Source organism: Natrix helvetica (assembly GCF_964273705.1).
Source record: "Natrix helvetica genome assembly, chromosome: 4".
NCBI classification, from domain to species: domain Eukaryota; kingdom Metazoa; phylum Chordata; class Lepidosauria; order Squamata; family Natricidae; genus Natrix; species Natrix helvetica.
Genome location: NC_138550.1, coordinates 27,457,964 through 27,480,699, shown reverse-complemented (window position 1 = coordinate 27,480,699; position 22,736 = coordinate 27,457,964).

Sequence of the window (22,736 nt, the reverse complement as noted above, 5' to 3'; positions counted from 1 at the left end):
TTTGCTGGCCAATCAAGCACAGTAATCCCACAGTCATTGAACCAGGGTTTGGTGCTTTTGGCAGTGTGGGCAGCTGGAAAATGAAGTCAGCATCCCCATAAATCTCATCTGCGGAAGGAAGCATGAAGTGCTCCAAAATCTCCTGGTAGACGGCTGCGTTGACCCTGGTCTTAATGAAGCACAGTGGTCCAAAGTCCTGTTGCTCAGTGGTCCAAAGTCCTCTTTTCTGATGAGAGCAACTTTTGCCAAAAGCACCCAAAACTGGTTCAATGACCGTGGGATTACTGAGCTTGATTGGCCTCTCCATTCTTCCACCATACTTTGGGTCCTTGGTTTCCAAATGAGATGCAAAAGTGTGTGCGTGTGTGTGTGTGTGTGTAATGTACATTTGCTTATGTATATACTTACCTAAAGGTCTGTTTAACTGAACTCCTAGGATTGCACTGATAGTCTTTTAATCCATAGAATGAATAAACATATTCAATTGCTCCGGAAGCTTTCATAGCATTGAATTCTTAAACAAACACAGGATCCATCAGGAAAACATGTTGCTGTTTAATTTCCTTGCATTGCAGCTATTCCCAGGTGATAATGTTTTTTTAAAAAATATTTTAAAGTGTGATTGAATTTCAGATTTAAAGCTGCAAGAAGTAAACATTTGCTATCTAATCAGTTGGTTATAGAATAAAATTAATACAGCTGAGCCTTAAGCATCTCATTATTCCCCTTCCCTGATTTCCTTCTCTGGTTTGGAGAGGGGCTGCCTCTCAGGACTCCTCACTTGATATCTTCAAGGCTCTTCTTTGTAATTAAAATTTTGTTCAAGTCTGTGGTGGTTTCAAGAATGGGAAATAGCAGCTGCTGTGAAACCCTACCAAATATTCATACAACCAATGTGAATTGGAGGGAGGGCTAATCTTTAAAATAAGTAATTGCCTGAAAATACAGTGTTGATAATTGAAGAGCAATGGAAAACAAAATGACTCACAATAGGGAAGAAAGTAAGCTAAGGATACACATTGTCTCACTTTATACCAGAAAATACCATATAAAACAATTTGGAAAAGATGAGAGATGAAATCAATATTGGAATTCAAAACACTAACTATTTGATATTTACAGATTACCTCATTTTGTGACCTGGAAGTAAAGGAGATTTATAAGAGTCATAATGAAAATGAAATGTTTGAATTCATGCTAAATATTAAGAAAGTAAAAGTTACAGTATGTCCACCAGCAGGTTTAGCAAACTCACATTTGACAGTAAGGAAAGATGGTAGATACTTTCGTTTACTTGAATAAAGAAAAAGATAAAACTGAACTGTATTCTCGAGAAATAAAAATAAAATTATTCCTTAGAAAGTAGGCAGTAAGGGTCAAAGTAATGAATGACAATCTCAGCAAAGATCAGAAGAGCTAAAGCTGAAGTTTTTCCAAATAAGAGTTTTCCCTTTATTTCCAATTGTCTAAGTTATCCAAATAATAGCATGTCAAGAATTTGTGATTATATAATATAAATATCATTGCATGGAAATAATATAATTTGTCAATCCACAATAAAAAGTGGAGGAAAGACCTTTCTGTCTTGCTAGAGTTAAGCTTAAACCTATTCTTTGCTTTCACACCAGAAAATTGTCTATGGCCAAAGTATACCTGCAAGGATAGTTTCCTGATTTGTATTTCCTGATGTAGTATTTGTTCAACTTTTTCCACTTCTGGCATTAATCCTCATTCAATGGGACAAAAATCAAAGGATTTGCTAGATTAAATTTTCAAGATTACTAATTTTAGCAAGAGGTTTTTCTTTGCTAACTATAGCTCAACATTTCAAAGTCATGAATTTTTAAAAATGCTCCTCTCTATAAGCCTCAGAACTTGCTTAAACATCACATTCAATGGAGATGGAATTAAGAAGATCATGCACAAAATCTCATTAGCCTCCTGTTGAAGTTTAGTGTGTCATGTAACACACCTCTAAGGGGTGTCAAAAGCTAGAAATTACAAGCTGGGTCATGAATTACATCCACCTGAGAAATAAAACACTTTATGAGTAATTGACTATTTATAAATACCATCTTCCACACTGAGTACAAACATTTCAAGACAAGTTCTAATAATTTGCAGCTTGATTTGGGGGAAGTGTCCCTAACTTTTTACTTTGCTCAATCTTAGAAATGTAGTTTTTAAAACATCTTTTTGCTGGTCTTCTGTTTACCCTTGCCAAACTGCTTGATTTCATATAGCTGTTATGTTTAATAGAGATTGAAATTCCATTTCAGCCTAATCCCTAATTAAAATATCTTATATCTTAGCAAAGTTAATTCAATCACTCAAATCTGTGATTTGTTTTTTCCCCTTATTCTCACACACACTTACCTGTATTTTTCAGAGTATAAGATGCACCTTTTTCCCTCAAAAAAGAGGGTGAAAATCTGGGTGCGTCTTATACACTGAATACAGTATTTTTGGCCTCCCGAAACCCACCCCTTTTACAAAAATGGCCATGCATAGCCTTTAGGAGGCTTCCAGAGTGCTTCTGGGGGCTGGGGAGGGCAGAAATGAGCAAAAAATGGGCCGTTTTTTTTCCTTATTTTTGGACCCCTGCAGCCCCCAGGAGCACTCTACAAGTCTCCTAAAGGCTATTCATGCCCTTTTTTGACAAAAAAAATGGGCCCGTTTTTGGGAGGTCCGCAGCGTACAAAAACTTTTTTTTTATTTGCCTCTTTAAAATCTTGGTGCATCTTATACTCCAGTGCATCTTATACGCCGAAAAATACAGTATATAAATAACAGAAACTATATTAAATAAAAATCCAGTATAAAATGTTTAGTTTTTACTAATGCAAAATGTACACTGTTCATGAAAATTTGTCCTTGATAAAATGTCAAGCCAAACAATTGGATTCTTCTTTATAGCTCTATACATCATTATCTTGCCACATGTCACTTGGACTAGTTACTCTGTTTTTCTGCTACAGCTTGTGTGAACATGAATGAAATGCCTTCTTTAATTTTTGCTATGGAGCTATGTGTGTATATAATTGATTTTACAAAAAGTTCAGTCTAGTCTAAGAGAAAAATCCTTCCTGAATATAAGTTTAGAGGTGGGTAGCATAAATGTAGCTGCATATATCAAGTCTTCCCATAAGGAATAGCTATTTATAACCTTTTAGTATTAGTCCTTTTGACTGATTGGCTATGTCTAGTCCAGAAGGACTGTCATTCATTGGCAGAATTAATGGTTTCTAACTTGTACAAGATCTCATCATTTACTGGCCTATTGTTCCTCAAATTGATACACTTTATAATTAACCTACCTTTTAGAACTATAATTGCCACACTATTCTTCAAGTATACAGTAAGTATTTGCATGAAAATAGTAGTTTTGGTTTTAAAACCATGCGGTTGAAATTTTGAGTATGAATAATTATAATTACATGGAAGATAAAATTGCATTCAATAAAGATGCCAGGATGCTTTCTCATTTTCTTTTCTTTGTCTGTTTGTGTGTATCCTCCCTATAGTACAAAATCCATGTTTTGGAACTTCATTTTTGCCCTGATTCTGCCACTTTTTTTTTTGCCTGTATATCTTTAAAGAAAGGTCCCTAACATTCCACATAAAAATCCTCAGATTGAAAAAGCATGTGGTCTCCGTGCTATATTATTAACATGGACAAGTAAACAAGATCACATCCCACTAGTTCCTATATTAGTTAGTAATTCATACTTGGGTGCAAATGAAAACTTGATTTCTTATACAGTGTCAGCTCTTCAAGGCAGACCAGACAATGAAAGCATGATTATCAATGCTAATGGTATTTTTACTAACCAATTTCATTGTATTTATTTTGTACAATGACAATAAAGGCTATACTATACTATAAGGTTACACGGGAGCAGAATCTTATAAATTTGAATGTGCCTCCCTCTCTTTCCTTTTGTCTACGATAGAACTAGGGAAGGTCAAATCTGAGAAGTTTTGTCAAATTACATTTCTGCCTCAAACTCAATTTTCTTTTGTCTTATCATTGACTTGATTCTAGTTGTTCCTCATATTCCTCAGGGTTACTCTTACAGATCATTTTCTAGGACCTTCAATGTTGTAGTTCAGGCACTTCCTTCTACAGCTTCTTCCACATAAAGTAATGCTAGGGACCAGAATAGAATATTTCCATTCCATTCCACTTTTGAGCTAACTTCTGTAATTTTGGAGGTGGGGGCCTTTTCGGGTATCAATATTATTCTTTAGTTCAGCCATCTCCCATTAGTAATTCCCCAAAAGCGAATTTCTTGGTACAAAAATATTATCAGAAATTGCATAGTTTTCACCACTCTTAATATGATAGATTAATCAGTGTTAAAAGTATGCATCTTGTCAGTGGCTAAGACACTGAGCTTGTCGATCAGAAAGGTCGGCAGTTCAGCAGTACGAATCCCTAGTGCTGCGTAATGGAATGAGCTCCCGCTACTTGTCCCAGCTTCTGCCAATCTAGCAGTTCGAAAGCATGTAAAAATGCAAGTAGAAAAATAGGAACCACCTTTGGTGGGAAGGTAACAGCGTTCCGTGCACCTTCGGCATTTATTCCTGCCGGCCACATGACCATGGATACATCTTCGGACAGCACTGGCTCTTCGGCTTTGGAATGGAGATGAGCATTGCCCCCTAGAGTTGGGAACAACTAGCACATATGTGCGAGCGGAACCTTTACCTTTACCTAATTCAATCAACCAATTGCTGATAGAAAGTAAACAAAGTTGCTTTTGCTGGAAACTCTAAGTATGGCTTAATGCTAACCATGGATAAAGTGCCGTGGCAAACTATGGGGGATAGATTACATACCCCTGACTCATTTGATTCCCAATTCATCCCTAAATATCAACAGAGAGTGAAAACAAATACAGAACAGAAAAGACAATACTGCAGATACAAATTATCTTTGCGTCTATTCAAGCCATCTGGTTCTTGTTCACAATCCAATGTAATAGTAATGACACATTTTTCATTCCTAATGGGGTTAATGTTTCACCAAGCACATGCCTTAATTAGATTGCTTGTATATGAAGGTAGGGCAACCAATGCAGCAGCGCCATTCATTGCCGCTTATGCTTTTGAAAAAGATACTTTCAAGCCTGAAGTATTGCTTGTGTCTCTTTATCTGCTTTATTGCTAACCTCAGTGGAAACATAATCAATCATTTTAGGGCCCTAGACAATTGTACAGAACTAAACTTGCAAAGAGTTTTATTACACTTTCAAATGTATGCCTTCTCCTCCTCCTGCTGCTATTTATTTTACCAATATTGATAATCAAATAAAGTTGCTTCTGGCATATGGAATAGAAAACTGTTCAAGGTATTAATGTGCTTGGCCTACCAAAAATTGCATAATTGTAAGATCTGAAATATGTAAGAAATACAGTGAAGGGCTTTTTAACTGATATTGCTACCAAACAAATGGCATGTGAATTAATGTCTTAACATGTTGAGATGTGAATTGCAAATATAAATGATAGTAATAAATATAAAAGCAAATGAAGATTTTTAAAGTAATTGTCAATCATTGTTTTCTAGTACAGTTTCCTAACACAAACTGGATTAGCTTTTATTTCATAGAAAATAATATAAACTACCCTACAAATAATAACGCAAGAGATAGAAAAAATTGCTATAAATTTAGCCTTGGCAGTTATTGTTATATGGATTCAAATTACTGAGCAGTTATTTTTACAGTTCCAAATTTGAGAAATGTAAATTTAGAGTGCATTCCATCAGGCCACATAGCAAACAACTTCTAAAACAAAAGTTACATTGTGAGGATAATATTCCTACAGCATTGATTTTCAATTGTTCCAAAAAATAAGGGCAAGTCAGTCCACTTTTGATTCGTAAGTCTTTCATTTCATTTCTATAGTATAGTCATTTGAATATGAAAACACCTCTGGGTTAAATTTTTATTTATAAAAATATTTCTAAGTCATCCTTTTCCTAGAAAGGGACTCCCAAGGCCAGTGACAATTTAAAACATCGGACTTATATTCTACAGAACAAGAATACGCAGATGTGGTAAGATTGACAGCTGTCTGGGCTTTCTGTGGCATACTATGTGAAATAAATATATTTTATTAAGAAGCATACACTTAACATTGCTATCTAATTAAGGATTATTAATTAAATGAAACAGCAAAATTAAGACAAGAAAAATACTTTAAATGAAGTAGAACCAAGTTACCTAAAATCAGTTGGCAGCCAAGAGGAACAAAAAGCTTTTAAGGGACTGTTCAAAACACAATCCGGATGACATCTTAGGAAATGTCTTATTCCTTCATTTTTATACACTGCACTTTATTGGATAGTGTAAACACTGAAGGAAACACTCAAAGGAAACTACCAATAGGCTTACAGAGGTGGAGGCAAATTTTCATAGCTCTTGATCCCAACCCGGCTAATGCTTTATAAGTAAGGTGCTTGAATTGTGCTCAGAGCAAGGCCAATGAAATAACTACTATATTTTGTACTAACTTTGGTTTCTCAACTACACTTCAAAGGCAGAATCAGTAGTCTAGTAAGGGCAACATTAATGGGTGACTCACTAGGGCAGTGGTTCTCAAACTTCCCAATGTCGCGTTAATACCCTTTAATACAGTTCCTCATGTTGTGGTGACCCCAATCATAAAATTGGTGTCTCGGTTCCTAAGACCATCGAAAATATGTGTTTTCTGATGGTCTTAGATGACCCCTGTGAAAGGGTCATTTGACCCCCAAAGGGGTCCCGACCCACAGGTTGAGAACCACTGCACTAGGGCTAAATCTGTCGTTTCCATGAAGGTGCATATAATTGAAACATCAAGTGAAGGAAGCCAAGGGTATTTCTATAATTACTTTGACTTTGCAAGAGCAATGGCAGGATCCAAAACAGCTTCAAAGATGTCCCCACTCATTTAAATGGAGTACAATCTCATTAGTAGATTACTTCTATCTTACCTGTGAAAAAATTCCAGTTTATTAAGCATAAAAACAAAGGCTTCAACCAGTGGTGGGATTCACTTACCTTCCTCCCAGTTCACAAATGTGAATGCACTCGCTGCATCTGTGCCTTCTGTGCATGCACAGTGCTCACGCATTACGTTGGGGCTGGTGGGCAGAGCCTCTCACATCTACCATTACCGGTTTGCCCAAACCAGAGAGAAGCAGCTTAATACCACCTCTGACCTCAATGTATCTATAGTTCTGTAAAAAATGTATTCACCTTTTCTGGACTTTATAATCTGCATTCTGCTGATGTATAAAAGGACTTGGAATCAACAAATAAACCAAAGTTTAGTGCTACTTTCATTTATTTCATAAACAAAGTCATTTAGCATGTGATTTGCCATACTACAACTTCTTAGATTCAGCAATGTATCACACCACCTTTAGTTATATAAATGTACTGAAATGCTCCCTATAATTGGTGATCATGTTATTCCATACATGTGGAAACTAGGGGGTATTCTTCCATGATGATGAGCTGACATTTGACCAATCTAACCCAAGCAATCAGAATGAAGAAGCAACACATGTGATGGAGCTGATTCCTGGCAACTTTTTAATCAGACTTTATTATTCAGTATAAATTGAAATTCAGATTTTTTTTAGTGGTTTATTTGGTTTTCACTGTGTTCCAATATTAAGTTTTAATTACACTCCTTTGCGGAGAGGCAATCTCTAAGCTTCCATGAATATGTAACCATGCATCCATCCATCATCTTTGGGATTTCTATGGAATCTCTTTGCTAGGTGTGATTATGATTAATTCCTTTAGTTAAAAATCACTTGCAAAGGCATAAGAATCTGCATAAGGTAAACACATACATGCTTTAAATAAAAACCTACAATTTACTTTAGCTAGCAATTTTTGTTATTCATTTGACAAAAAGTTATGCATAATGCAAATAAATACTTGCATAATTCTACCCGGACCAGAAGTTGAACGAAATAAAACAAGGTGACTCCTTCTATATCCTAAATAAAAGATTCAAAACTGGAAACAGAATATGGTAATAAATTAATTTGTAATGACACATACACACTTCTGCCTGGAGGAAATAGACTATCACTGACTCACAATGTTTACAGTTATAAAAGTTGTTCAGGAGACACTGTTTACCCAAAGAATCTTTTAAAATGTTCATTCTGAGCTGACTCAAATATTTGCATATAATCATTTGCTGGAAAAATGTCATAATCCAAATTCTGATATTCTTACTGGCCCAAAGGTGGCAATAAAGATTTGATTTGATATCATTAATGCCTTCCAGGCAAAAACAATGCTAATTACCCAAATGTTATTTTAGAAAACAGATCATAACATTCAATATAAATTTTCAAAACTAAATTCAAGAGGAAGGCTTGTTTTAAAGGAGAATATTCTCAGTCCGAAAGAAAACACACTTGATATTACTGGTGTTCTCTGAGCAGAGGGACTAGCCCTAAGGGACCTAAGGAAGAGCTGCTACTAAGGAAATCATCAGATAAAATTGTTTGTTGTGGTGATTCATAGAGTGGCAATGTAGGAACCACCAAACAAATATTTAATACACCATTGTTAAAACAAACGTTGTGTTACCCATGGAGCTGAAATTGCATAGTGATTACTCCCATAATCTCCTGTGCCATGGAAGTGTAAGATCAGGGATGGCTAACCTTTTCCCCATCGCATGCCAAAAGCAGAGGAGCGCAGGGGGATCGTGCGTGGCATGCCCCCATCCATAATGCTATGTCTGCTGCCCCTGCGTGCATGTGTGCGTGACCCCCCACGCGCATGCATGCGTGAGCCCCGCCCTCCCCCCACTTTTTGCATGTGATGGGCCCATTTTTCGCCCTCCCCAGGCTCCAGAGGCTTTCTAGGAGGCACTCTGGAGACTTTCCCTGAAGCCTCCAGAATGTGAAAAACTATGGGAAGAAACCAGAAGTTCAGGAATGGACTTCCAGTTTGCCCATAGGGCCATTTTTCTCCCTCCAAAGCCTTCAGGAGGCTTTCCTGAAGCATCCAGAACATGAAAAATGCCCCAATGTGCAACCTGGAAGTCCATTTAGGGAAGCCTCCGGAGGGTGAAAAACGGCCTTAAAAGAAGGCTGAAGTCAGTTGGCCAGCATGCGCATGCGCACTAGAGCTGACAGGGCAATGCCTCTCATGCCCTAACAAATGGCTCCACATGCCACCTTTGGCATGTTTGCCATAGGTTCGCCATCACGGTGTTAGATTATGGAGGATACTTTGGACTACAACACCTATAGTCAGAGAGAGGTCTATATTGATTTGGGATAATAGGAAAGTCAAATAATTTAGAAGACACCAGCTTCCCCTCCTTATCTTAAAAGAGTCCCCAATCTGGAAATTGCGTTCTTCAACATAAACAGGAATAGAAATAGCTGACTCTGAGCTTCACTGCTTTAGATAAATGGGCCTTTTGCCAAACCTTCACTAGATGGCATCTAATGGACACAGAAACCCTCAATATTTGCTTCCATTCAGCAGTCCTATTGCAGCCCAGGTATCCTACTTGCATTATTGACTATCTATCCATTGGCAGAAAACTATCAACATAGTATTCCAGCAGATTACATACCAGTAGTCTGCATAGAATTTGTACTTACTCTCAATATCTCTCCTGCCTCTAGTGTTTCCCTTTTAAGTCAGCCGACCTCCTTCCAAAGTACTAGAGTACTAGAGGGCAAAACTAGTACAGGATTTATATAAATTCAGGCACAGCAATGATAAGATGCAGATGAAGACACAATGGCTTGACTTCCGGTTCCGGCGGCTACGGCGACAGGCAAGCCTTTGCCTGCTCCCGCTCTCCCGGTGGGCTTCCCCCGCTTCTGGGGGGGCACAGGACGCCCCGGAGAGGTGTCCTGCCGAGGGAACGGCTCGCGGAGGGTCCTGGCGTCGGCGTCGGCTGGCGGGGGCTTCTCCGCTTCGTTCTAGGCACCGGGGAGCAGTTTCGGAGGGCGCCCGTGTGCGCGCGCCTCGCCCCATGCTGATCGGAGAACGCGCTATTGAACGAAGCAGCGGCAATGTGGTGAGAGGCTTCCCTTCTCCATTCCCTCTATCTTGAATTTATGGACCTTTCAGCATTTTTTTTTAAAAAAAAAGTACTTTCGGACTTCTGCTAGAGGTGCGGCTAGAGGGAGGGGGATTTCCCCCCCTCCCTTGGACAAGCGGCTTGAGAAGATTTTGCTTTCGCCCCCAGGGGAAGGAGGAGGGGGGAGAGCCAACTAATGATGCCTCACCCTCATAAAAGTGACTTTCATTGGACTTAGCTCCAGAACCTATGGGTGAACTGAGAACTTTTTGAACTTTTAAAACTTTACTATGCCTCTGAGCCCAAAGCTGGCAGGGCAAGATGGCACACTTCCGTTGTCTTCATGAACTGTGAAACCTGACTCCACCTTTAAAATTCAGGCTTCCGGTCTTTGTCTCCGAGTCACCCAGAGGAATCTCTTCTGGATTGCTCTTTTCTGAACTCTTTGGGGAAAAAATTTTCATCTATTGCTAGACTGACTAAAGAAATCCCCATCTGTTTGGATCTTCTGCCTTCTGGACTCGCCTGCCTGCTCTACTTCTCCAGCTGCCCAGTCTCTATTTTGACTGATTTTCTTGCTTTAAAAACCATGTCTCCAAAAAGACCACCTCCTGGAAAGCCTGGATTTGCTACTTCTGCCCCAACGTCTGCAACGTCTAGCCCAGCTACACAGTCAAAGATAACAGAACTGATGCAACCCAAGACTACAGAGATAGACTTTCAACAAATGCTTCAACAAATTTTACAGGGCCAGGAGGAAATTAAGAAACAGTTAAGGGAAATGAAAGATGAAATTAAACAGAACCAAGCCCAAATCTTTAAGAACTCACAGAGACTGGACCTTGTGGAGGGTGGGGTGGCGGAGGCGAGGGGGGGGGGGTAGAGGCTTTACAGAAGGGGAACAAAGAACTTGACATCCAACAAATGAAAATAGAGTTTGAGAGAATGTCCTTTTATCTTAGATTTCAAAATGTAATAGAAGCAGATGGGGAAAATATAAGGGACATTATGACTAATATTTTAGCTGAATACATACACAAAGATAAACAGCAGATGGAATGGGAGATAGACCTAGCTTATAGAGTGAATTCAGCATATGCCAGAACACATAATGTACCCAGGGAGGTTCACATTAAATTCCTTAGGAAAACCACAAGAGATGAAATTCTGGGTGTGCAAAGGGGGCAAACATTGACATACTGTGACAGGGAGATAACCATTCTAAAGCAGATTCCCAAAAAAATTAGGGAAAAAAGGAAAAATTATTCGCAATTGGCGAATAAATTATACCAGAAGGGGGTGTGGTTCAGATGGTTGATGCCTGAAGGTATGCTGATATTCTGGGAGGAGACAAGAATCAGAATTAATACATCCATAGAGGCACAGGCCTTTATGGAAAAAAATAAAGCCAACCTAGAAAAAACAGAAGACACCACAACGGTCATACAGGACACGGGAGGGGCCGGAGCTCTGCCAGCGGGGGGTGAAGGGTCAACACCAAGAAAGCTCAGATCACAAAAATAAATAAGAAAATCACAATGTTATAAACAGACCGAAAGTAAAAATGAATTTATAACTAGACTATATATTATAATTATATAAATTGATTGAAAATTATTCTTTCTAGAATTAAGATGCTGACTTTTTATGATTATGTATTAAGATTTGATATTTTGATGTAACCTAGGAGTTTGGAGAGAGGGGGCGTCTGCCACATTTGCAACTGCCAAAATTTGTAATTCCACCTACCCTTTTCCACATAAATGTTTTCAAAAAAACCAATAAAACTTTTTGAAAAAAAAAAAAAAAAGACACAATGGCTTATACCACTGCCATTTAGTGATTGGGGTGTAATGCATAATGCACACAATGCATAGCGTGTATTAGCCTGATGCCAAGAGACAACTGTGACCAGAGGACAGCGGTGGGATTCAATTTTTTTTACTATCGGTTCTGTGTCCCTGGCTTGCTGGGCGTCGGCATGGCTTGGTGGGCATGGCAGGGGAAGGATACTGTAAAATATCCATTCCCTCCCCACTCCAGGGGGAAGGTTACTGCAAAATCCCCATTTCCTCCTGATCAGCTGGAACTCGGGAGGCAGAAAACAGATGAGGGCAGGGCCATTCAGAAGTGGCATTTACCGGTTCTCTGAACTACTCAAAATATCCGCTACTGGTTCTCCAGAACTGGTCAGAACCTGCTGAATACCACCTCTGCCAGAAGAGCCAGCAGCAATAGATTTGGATGATTAGGGTGCACCAGCATTAAAGAAAAAGCTGTGAAAGCAAGAGAGGAAATTTCATCTATTGCTGCAGAAGAATCTAAGCCTGATTTTCAACTGTGGCTGCCAAAAGAGATCTGCAGGAGGAGGAAGAAGCTACCAGCTGCCATAAGCAGTAGCTGCAACGTACTGCAAGTGGCCATCTGGGCTGGGCCAAGACCTACCACTCTTTTTTCATGGGAATGATGCTCAAACAAAAGTTCCTGGACAGTTGAGGGCTGTAGGTGTGACAAACCAGGGCACTCTCTTCTCCAGCAGGGCAGAGGTCTACAAAAAGGGAAGGGAAGGGCAAAAAATAAAGAGAAACAGAAAGAGATGGAAAGGAAAAGAACAACAACAACAACTGATTGTTTCAAATTAAACTGAGTTTTTTGGATAATAAACCTGGCATCTTGTATAAATCAGGTAAAAAGGAAAAGGTTTCCTGATTACTGTGCAAACAGCAACTAGAAATTCAATTTGCTAGATTGTTCTACTCCTTTTCTGGCATCCTTTCTGAGCTGTGCTCTAGAGGCGCAAATGGAAAACTACCACACAACTGATCTCAAAAGCTTTCTGATTCTCCGCTGGCCCTACTAATATATTTAATATATGATTTTACAATGACATCATCTGATTACTCTGTCATGTGTCCAGACTGCATTTCAAACCAGCAGAAAATAACAGGAAACATTTGTGTGTATAAATTGCCCATGAGATAAAGATGGCTTTCAGGCTCTGTTCACCACAGTGATAACAATCAGTGCACAATAAGCCATTAGAGATAAAATCTCCTTTGTATGAAGTCTGAGTCCTTGTGAGTTCCTAGACACATCTGTATAATTTTTTTTGGCAATCATGAAGAAATGCCTTCCCAGCTTAAGTTTTCTCACCTGACTTTTGGTCCTGGATTTCCTAATACTTTCCCATCAGAGGCATCGGAGGTAGGGTTCAGGGGGTGGGGGGCAGGACAAACGACAAACGACAAAGGTAGAGTTGGGCTGTAAGCTCTGCCCCTTTTGCTTCTTCCTGATGATAGACTGTTCCCCATTTCCGGCAGGCCAAGGGACTGATGCTCCGAGGCATCTTGGGGGAAGCAGCATTGGCTGTCTCGAATGGCCTCCTACTAGAGATCAAAGAAGCTTGTCTCTCGAAAGAAACAGAGTTCTTCTGGAGGACAGGTTGACATAGATTGTTTGGGCACAGACATTTTATGGTTTTTGGTAATGTTTTGTCACTCTTGTTCTCCAGGTAGTGTTTTCTCTGATTTGCAAGCTCCTAAAAGTCTGATTACATTGCAACAAGATGGAAATCTCATAGGTTTGACAAGCAAACAAACAAGTAGTAGTCCCAGATCCATGGCAAATGAGGAACATCTGCCCAGGGATGGACTGCTACGGGTTCATCCAGGTTCGGGAGAACCTATAGCTAACTTAGGTCGGTCTAGAGAACCTCCAAATCCCACCCCTGGCTGGCCCCGTCCACCACGCCATGCCCTGCTACCCCACCATGCCCATCCCAGAAGTTTCCAAGCAGCCCATTTTGGATGTGAGGTAAGTGCAGGTCCCATGTGGAAGTTCAGGGACGAGGGAAAAACAGGCTTCCTGGAAAACAGGCCTCCCTCTGGAGCATGGGGAGGCAGTTTTTGCCTTCCCAGAGGCTCGAGGAAAGCCTCCAGACCCTGGGAAAGGCGAAAATATCCCCCCCCCCACTGCACTGTGGTGCAGGAGGCCAACTAGCCACGCCCACCCAGCAGCAACCAAACAGAGAACCAGTTGCTGAAATTTTTGAAGCCCACCCCTGCATCTGCCCCTGCTCGGGCCAGCAGCAGGATGCAAAGGGGCTTGCTTTTGCTGGCTTTGTCCAAAGGGGCTTTTTGGCATAAAGGGGCAGGGTGGGCACACCTTGTCAGCAGTAGAGAAAGAAGATGGCAAAGGTCAGCTGCAGCAGCAAAGCACAGAACACAGATGAGGAGAGATTGGAGGTAGAGGAATTATGCTTGTCATTGTAGTTGGGCTGCCAAGAACCCAACCCAAATTTTGATCACATCACCATTGGGACAGTGCAACGGCTGTAACGTTGGGCTTTGGTCATAAGTCCTTTCACCATAGTAGCTTCAAATGGTCACTGAATGAATGGTTGTAAGTTGAGGAATATATGTAATCTGTTCTTCAGCTGCAAGCACCAACCACAAAGCATAGCCAAGTCATTTAGAGACTCCCCCTCTTCCCCTGCAGTTCAGTTCAAACTCTTTCTGAGTTTCTGGGAATGTAGTCAACGCAAATACTGTATCCCATCACAGAGAGCTGACCTTGGTATCTTAACTGCTCTGGTATTGGTAGAAACGTAGAATGATTTATATTTTATATAACATACAAAGTCTCTTGATAAAATAGTTGTCTATACTAGACGTTCCAAGTTATATGGATTTTATATTTTATAGGCTACATAACTTGATGTAAAGTTTTCTTTTTAAAAAAAACTTGGAATAAATTATTTTGATGCTCTGTGTATTGTGTTTTGCATGCCTAACAGTTTACTAAACATCTAGAATAATTTATACCACCAGTGGAGCTATTGATTCTCCACTAAAAATTGCATAAATTCTAGGAATTTGAATTGTTTCTTGAGCCCAACCCAGGGAATCATAAACTACCTCTCAGCAATCATTTAAGCATATAGCAAATGTAAATTGGAAGACTAATCTGCCATCTTTTATATGTGTCTCCAAAAGAAAACAGACCTCTTAAACATTATTAATGTCTGACATAATATAGGAAAAATATGTCCTCAACTTCAGAAAATAGAGAATTGCTTCACATTAACTCCTTCAAAGCATCACTGAAAAAGTTATAAGATTTATTCCATAAGTCTTGCTTAGTGAAATATGTAAACCTAGCTTCTGGCTCTTCTAGACTTCTTGTCCATGCTAGCATATTCTTTTGACAACAAGAAGTATATAAAATAAGTTACGATAAAAATGCTCCAAGTTAGACCTCCCATTATTATTATTATTATTATTATTATTATTATTATTATTATTATTATTATTATTATTATTATTATTATTATTATTATTGTTGTTGTTATTGTTATTATTATTATTATTATTGTTATTGTTATTATTGTAGTTTTGGAATATATTTTGAAGGTTTTGTGATGTCAGGCTCAAAATCAAGAAAATGCACAGCTTCCAAGCTGACCTCTTTATTGTTTCACACTTACAGACAAAATCTTACATATGTTATCTGCATTGACAATATACCCTGTGAACTATTATGGAAGCGGCTCTCCTCACCCTCTTCCTGTCAGACAGGGAGTCTTTTACTTAAAACCATAATTGAACAACCACAATTTTGGTTGTAAGTTGTGATGGTTGTAAAGCAGGTCACAATGCTCGATTATACAACCTTTTTTTGTGGTGGTTGTTCAGTGAATGTGGCAGACATAAAGTAAACACCATGATCGGAATATTGAATCTGGGTCATAAGTAGCAGAATAATGGCAGAATAACAAGAGTTGGAAGGAACCTTGAAGGTCTTCCATTGCAACCCCTGCTCAAGCAGGAAACTCTATAACATTTCAGAAATTTGGCTGTCCAATATCTTCTTTAAAACCTCCTGTGTTGGAGCATTCACAACTTCTGGAGGCAAGTCATTCCATTGATTATTTGTTCTAACTGTCAGGATTTTTTTCTTTAGTTCTAGATTGGTTCTTTCCTTGATTAGTTTCCATCCATTGCTTCTTATCTTGCCTTCAAGTGCTTTGGATAATATCTTGATTCCTTCTTCTTTGTGGCAGTCCCTTAGATATTGGAATACTGCTATGATGTTACCTCTAGTCCTTACAGAAGAGAGTCTCAAATTGCATTGCCTTGAATTGAGGCCCGTTGTCAGAGACCAAGACGTCGGGCAGGCCGTGCGTGGAGAAAAGTCTCCATAGCACCTTGATGACAGCTTCTACCATAGTGGAGGTCATCAGGACTACCTCTAGCCATTTCGAGTAGGCATCCCCAACTACGAGAAATGTCTGGCCATGAACTGGGCCAACAAAGTCAATGTGCACCCTAGACCCTGGTGCTTGAGGTCGCTCCCACTGCTTAGCGGGCGCCTCTGGGGGAGCTGGTCTGGACTCCTGGCAGGGTGTGCAGGCAGCCACCCATTCTTTGATCTCCCTGTCCATGTTAGGCCACCACATGTAACTCCTAGCCAAAGACTACATCCTGACAATTCCAGGATGCCCTACATGTAAAGCCTCTAATACTGCAATGCACAGTTTGGGTGGAACAACGACCTGGTCCCCCCACAGTAAACAGCCTTTAATATAACAGACAGGTTATTTCTCTTATGATAATACATTTTGAAATCAGACCCAACAGGCCCCTTGGGCCACCCCTTCCATACCCAGTTCAAACCTGTTTGATCGTGGAGTCTCTGGAAAAAATGTCCTTCCGGGTTCAATTCCAAGTGAGAAAAAAGACACTGGAAACATGGAGGCCACTTGGAAAGATGGTTTAATGGTGGACAGTATCACATGGCTTGAACTTCTGGGTAGAATCACATGGCCTAAATTCCTGAGCAGAAAAAGGGTCGAGAACCTGAGAGTCCCTGGGTTTTATGCCCTCTCTGCTACCTCTCTGTTTCCTGTTCTTGTGTAACAAATGTATTCTGATTGGTTGTAAGACTCCCAGGGTCGGGTGGTGTTAGGGTTTTTTTTTTTTTTTTGTAATAATTTTTTATTGTTTTTGTCTTTTCATCACGTATTACAATCTTTATATCAACAGTTTGTACAATGTTACATCGTCGTATCTATGTACGTTTTCCTCTCTGTACCATATATTACAATCATTATGTCATCTTATCTATACATTTTTATGATATTTTACATATTTACCTACTTTTATATACAGTTCTATGTTTATTTATGTATATTGTTTTCGGCTTCATTGTTTTTCTTATTTTCCAACCATTCATACCACTTATTCCAAATTTCGTAGTATTCCGATTCTTCTTTGTCCTTTAATTTTAGGGTTAATTTGTCCATCTCTGCACAATCCAAGGTTTTTTTTAAATCACTAATTCATCTGGCGGTGTATTATTTTGCTTCCAGCATTGGGCAAAGGCAATTCTAGCTGTGGTTAATATATATGTTAGTAGATATTTAATTTTTTTTGTGTAGTTCCCTTTAATTATTCCTAGTAAGAAGGTTTCGGATTATACTTTATTTGTTCCCCCGTAATTTCTTGGGCCCACTTCCAGATTCTTTTCCAATAGCTTTGGTTATGCTTGCGGCCCAGGTGTATCAACAGTGACTGGTATTGTCCATTTCATAGCCAGGATATGCTTCATGTAGCATGGATATGGCTAAACTTGGTAATTTAGTCTGCACCTCCTCTGTATTACTACATTAATATCAAAGATCTGTCTGTCTACCAATAAAATGAAGCTTTTGTATAGTCATATCTCTCCCCTCAATGACAGTGCTATTGTGACTATAAAGGTAAGTTTCTCGTCCATTGGTATCTGAATCTAGGGCACAGTGCTCACCTCCCTTTCTTGGGCAAGGAGCCGGCATTATCCAAAGACATTTTCCGTGGTCATGTGGCCAGCATGGCTATTTACCAGAATTACTGTTACCTTCCTATTAAGTAGTACCTATTAATCTACAGGGACATGGTGGCTCAGTGGCTAAGATGCTGAGCTTGTCGATCAGAAAGGTCGGCAGTTCAGCGGTTTGAATCCCTAGCGCCACGTAATGGAGTGAGCTCCCGTTACTTGTCCCAGCTTCTGCCAACCTACCAGTTCAAAAGCAGATAAAAATGAAAGTAGAAAAATAGGAACCACTTTGGTGGGAAGGTAACAGCGTTTTGTGCACCTTTGGGGTTTAGTCATGGCGGCCACATGACCACGGAGACACCTTCGGATAGAGCTGGCTCTTTGGCTTTGAAACAGAGAGGAGCATCGCCCCCTAGAGTCCAGGAATGACTAGCACATATGTGCAAGGGGAACCTTTACCTTGTTAATCTACTCACATTTGCATGCGTTTGAACTGCTAGTTAGGCAGGAGCTAAGGCAGGAGCAGGAGCTCACCACATTGCGTGGTGCTTGGGTCTTAAACCCAGGCTGTCCAGCTGACAAGCTCAGCATCTTTAACTGTTGAGCCATCATGCCCCCTGCATTATAACTTAGGTCCTATACATATGTTAAAAAACTTACAATAATATAATAAAAGTGATGTTTCTGATTTGCATTCAAGCTTTGCTACTGGTCTGACTTTCTTATCTTCTGCTAGCCTATTTTGACTTTCAAGTTTTCCAAATTACCTCTCTTTGCTCTATTATTTGTTTTCTATCACAAGGAACACATGATTCTATAGGCTTTCTATTTGTTGCAAATTATATGATTTGGGCATCAATGCCCAATTGATGCACCTGTAACAATCGGGAAAGTGATAGAAATGAAGGATATGGCATGCTGTGTGCAACTTGTTTTTGCAAATTATTTGAGAGCGGGAAGCAGTATTTTGCTCTTCTTTAAATACAAATAGCAGCATGATAAACAAGTAGGGGATATCAATGATTATGTTACATGATGCATTTCAAATGAAGCACAGTTTGGTTGACAATCTCTTCTATTTTATATTGTAGTAAATAATACATGCTGCTGGAAGTGTCTTGAATTACACAGACTGCATTTCCTAAACATACAGTATCTAGGAATTACTCCCTTTGTCTTACTCAGGAGCAATGTTAAGACTGCCATCCAGTGGTGAATTGGTATAACATTTCTAAATTTCAATATTAATATACTAAAAAATATATGATAATGCTGTGCTTTTAATTTGCTATGCTTATCCGTATTATTTTTATTACATATATGATATGTTTAGAAACCTGGTTTTTTAATAAAGGTATAGGGTAAAAATGTTTCTGGTAAAAAGTAAGGCAAAATGATTGCTTTCATTTAAGAGAAGGGGGAGGGGGACAAAAAACAGAAATCCATGACTGAACAATAAAACAAGATTTTGGAAAGTATTGGCCCATCAAGGAAAGAGGTACATACCAGTACCCAGGATGGATGTGTGTCAGAATTGGCGAGGTGATAGACAGAGAGTCAAAATACAATCCTTCCCTCTTCAGCACATGTCTCTTCATATATACACTATATTGCCAAAAGTATTCGCTCACCCATCCAACTAATCAGAATCAGGTTTTCCAATCACTTCCATGGCTACAGGTGTATAAAATCAAGTACCTAGGCATGCAGACTGTTTTTTCAAACATTTGTGAAAGAATGGGTGGCTCTCAGGAGCTCAATGAGTTCCAGCGTGCAACAAATCCAGTCGTGAAATTTCCTCGCTCCTAAATATTCCACAGTCAAATGTCAGCTGTATTATAAGAACGTGGAAGTGTTTGGGAACGACAGCAACTCAGCCACAAAGTGGTAGGCCATGTAAACTCGTCCAACGTCAGTGTGTGACCTCACAAATGCGCTTCTGGAAGAATGGTCACAAATTCCCACAAACACACTCCTAAACCTTGTGCACAGCCTTTCCAGAAGAGTTGAAGCTCTTATAGCTGCAAAGGATGGACCGACATTGAACCCTATGGATTAGGAATGGGATGTCACTTACAGTAAGTTCATATGCGAGTAAAGGCAGGTGAGCGAATACTTTTGGCAATATAGTGTATGTTCAAAAGTAGTAGATTTTACATAGCAGCATTCTGTCCTCCATCTTGCTGATTTTGCTCCTCCCATAGATGATGCTAAGGGGGGCAGATGCCATGGGAGCTTTTTCTCAGGCAGTGAACTGTCTTGAATCAGTACTGACATACAGTATAACGCAATAAAGTATGATTTCTACAAAAATGAAGGTTTTGATGATAAAAGAAAAAGGATTCTGAATTGTAGTAGTGGAAGAAGAATGCATACTATTTGTTGGGCAGATCCAATAATGAATATGGTTCAGTCTTTTTATTCCAGCCACTTTTTTCTCTCAAATAAGATGCTTGTGGGGAAAATAACACACTGAGAGAGAGAAAAGGTTAGAAGAGGGATTTGTAGGAATGTTTAAAATGCTCTTTTATTTGCTCATCAGCTGAGCTGTTCAGTGGTTGGGAGATAATGTAGAAAAGATGGTTTGGAGTACACACAAATCCCAATGTAGTACTAGTCTGCAACACTTTAAAGCAGGGGTGTCCAAACTTGGGAACTTTAAGACTTGTGGACTTCAACTCCCAGAATTCCCCAGCCGGCTGGCTGGGGAATTCTGGGAGTTGAAGTCCACAAGTCTTAAAGTTCCCAAGTTTGGACACCCCTGCTTTAAAGCAATTGTATATTTTCTCTGGATCATGCAGGTAAAAGATAATCCTGAGAAAAGCTGCAGATGCTTTAAAAGCTACACATAACTGATACATTTATGTCCTCATGTATCCCAAAGCATCTTTTAAAAACTGAAACCAAACTATCATACAAGCCTGCTCAAAACCATTTTTCTGAAATCACGTATACCGGTATGTATATTGTGCAATCTGAGCCAAGAATGTCATTGAACATTTAGCTGAACCCATCTGTATCACTTGTATCCATTTGTACAATGCATCAAGTCCAATCTGCTGCTACTTCCCTGTTTATCAAATCTCTGGGTAGTACAGACATCTGAAAAATGCAGACCTGTCCTGAGGGGCTATTTTGGCTGGTAACTTTGGTTTCTTTTGAGGCTAATGTATTTTGGTTTTTGTTTGGGTTTCCTGATGCTTAAAAATATGCAGTCTGATGGGGGTTGGGTCTTCCATAAATTATAAGAGGAAGCTTGCTACAAGTTCATTTTCATTTAGCTCCCATTTTGATTAGCAAGGGTAAAAAAACAGTAAACTGAAAAATCCAGAGATCAATTGTGGAATAGCCTATTATGTTGGGAATCTTTTAAACCCAAGATTTGCTGTCCAAATCACTTCAGGATTACTGAAGAATAAGTAACAATTACTCAGGGTATTCTAGTAGATTTGGTGGCCTGATTTTGACTCAGATAATATTTGTTTTCTTGAGTTGTATCACATGGTAACAAATTTAAATTATGAATGTATTGTGCAAATGGCCCTTTTAATGTTTTCTTAGGAAGCCGGGAGGAAACATCCCATCGTAAAAGTCAAGTAAGAAGAAATTCTGTTCCAGTAATTAATTGGAGCAATCTGATAATTGATTCTCTGGAATGCAGATATACACGTGAATGACTCTTAAATTAGTTATTTTGTTGACAAAAGCTTTCTTTGTTGAAAAGTGAAGTATTGTATAGAAGAAATGTCGTTATTATTTGACAAGACTGTCCTCTAGACTGCTACATTTTGTATTTGTATGTTCATTGTATTATACTGTGCTTTGTTATATTTATATTTGTAAAGTCAGTTGATACACAAATTAGAAAACAAATGCCCTGGGAATTTTTTGTCTTGTCGGCATCTTAACATATGAATGATTGGTTTACCTTTGTTTCTAAGCAAAATTTATTGCCTAAGATCTTTCCAGATTTAGAATTAAAAAATTAAATAACACACCAGTTCTAGATTGTGTTATATCTCGCTTTTATGCATTCTGTATAAAAAATCGTTATAGAGGGATTTTTACGGCTTTAAGTGCTTGGCAAGTGGAAATTCAAGCACTTTGTTATGAAATTAAACTTGAACTCATTAAAATCTAGATTTCAAATCTTGAGAAATTTTGTGAGCAAAGCACACTTTAAAGAAATCTGTTTAGCCCTCCCAAATTGGGTTTAATTACACTTTAATATATCACAATGCTCCTGTTCTAGCATCCCTCTGGTGAATTAAAAAGAAAATTAAAATGCTGATTATTCTGAGCTGACAAGTATTGCTTCCTGTCTGTGCCATCAAACTGATTGGAGAGCCATCAGAGTCCATTTCCCATAAGACTCCCTCATACAAAATGATTGTGCTCCTTCTAAAATTTGCCATTTGGGCAGCAATTTCATTTCCTTAAAACAAAACTATTGCAGCTTTTCACAATACTTTTTTTCTTCTTCTGTTCAAATGAGAGAAAGTGACTGGCCCAAGTTAATCAGCTGGTTTTGTGTCTAGGGCAGGAGTAGAACGCAGTCTCCCAACTTTTACTCTAATGCAGGGGTGTCCAAACTTGATAACTTTAAGACTTGTGGACTTCAACTCCCAGCATAGCTGGCTGGGGAATTCTGGGAGTTGAAGTCCACAAGTCTTAAAGTTCCCAAGTTTGGACACCCCTGCTCTAATGCCTTAACCATTACCCCAAACTGGCTCTTATCAGTCCTACCATGCTTTTTGGGCACAGGGTCTTGTGTTTCAGCCCGGCCTCTTGTTCTTCAGCGGGAGTTTTCCATACTGTGATGGATTTGGGGGGGGGGGCACACACAAGGCACAAAA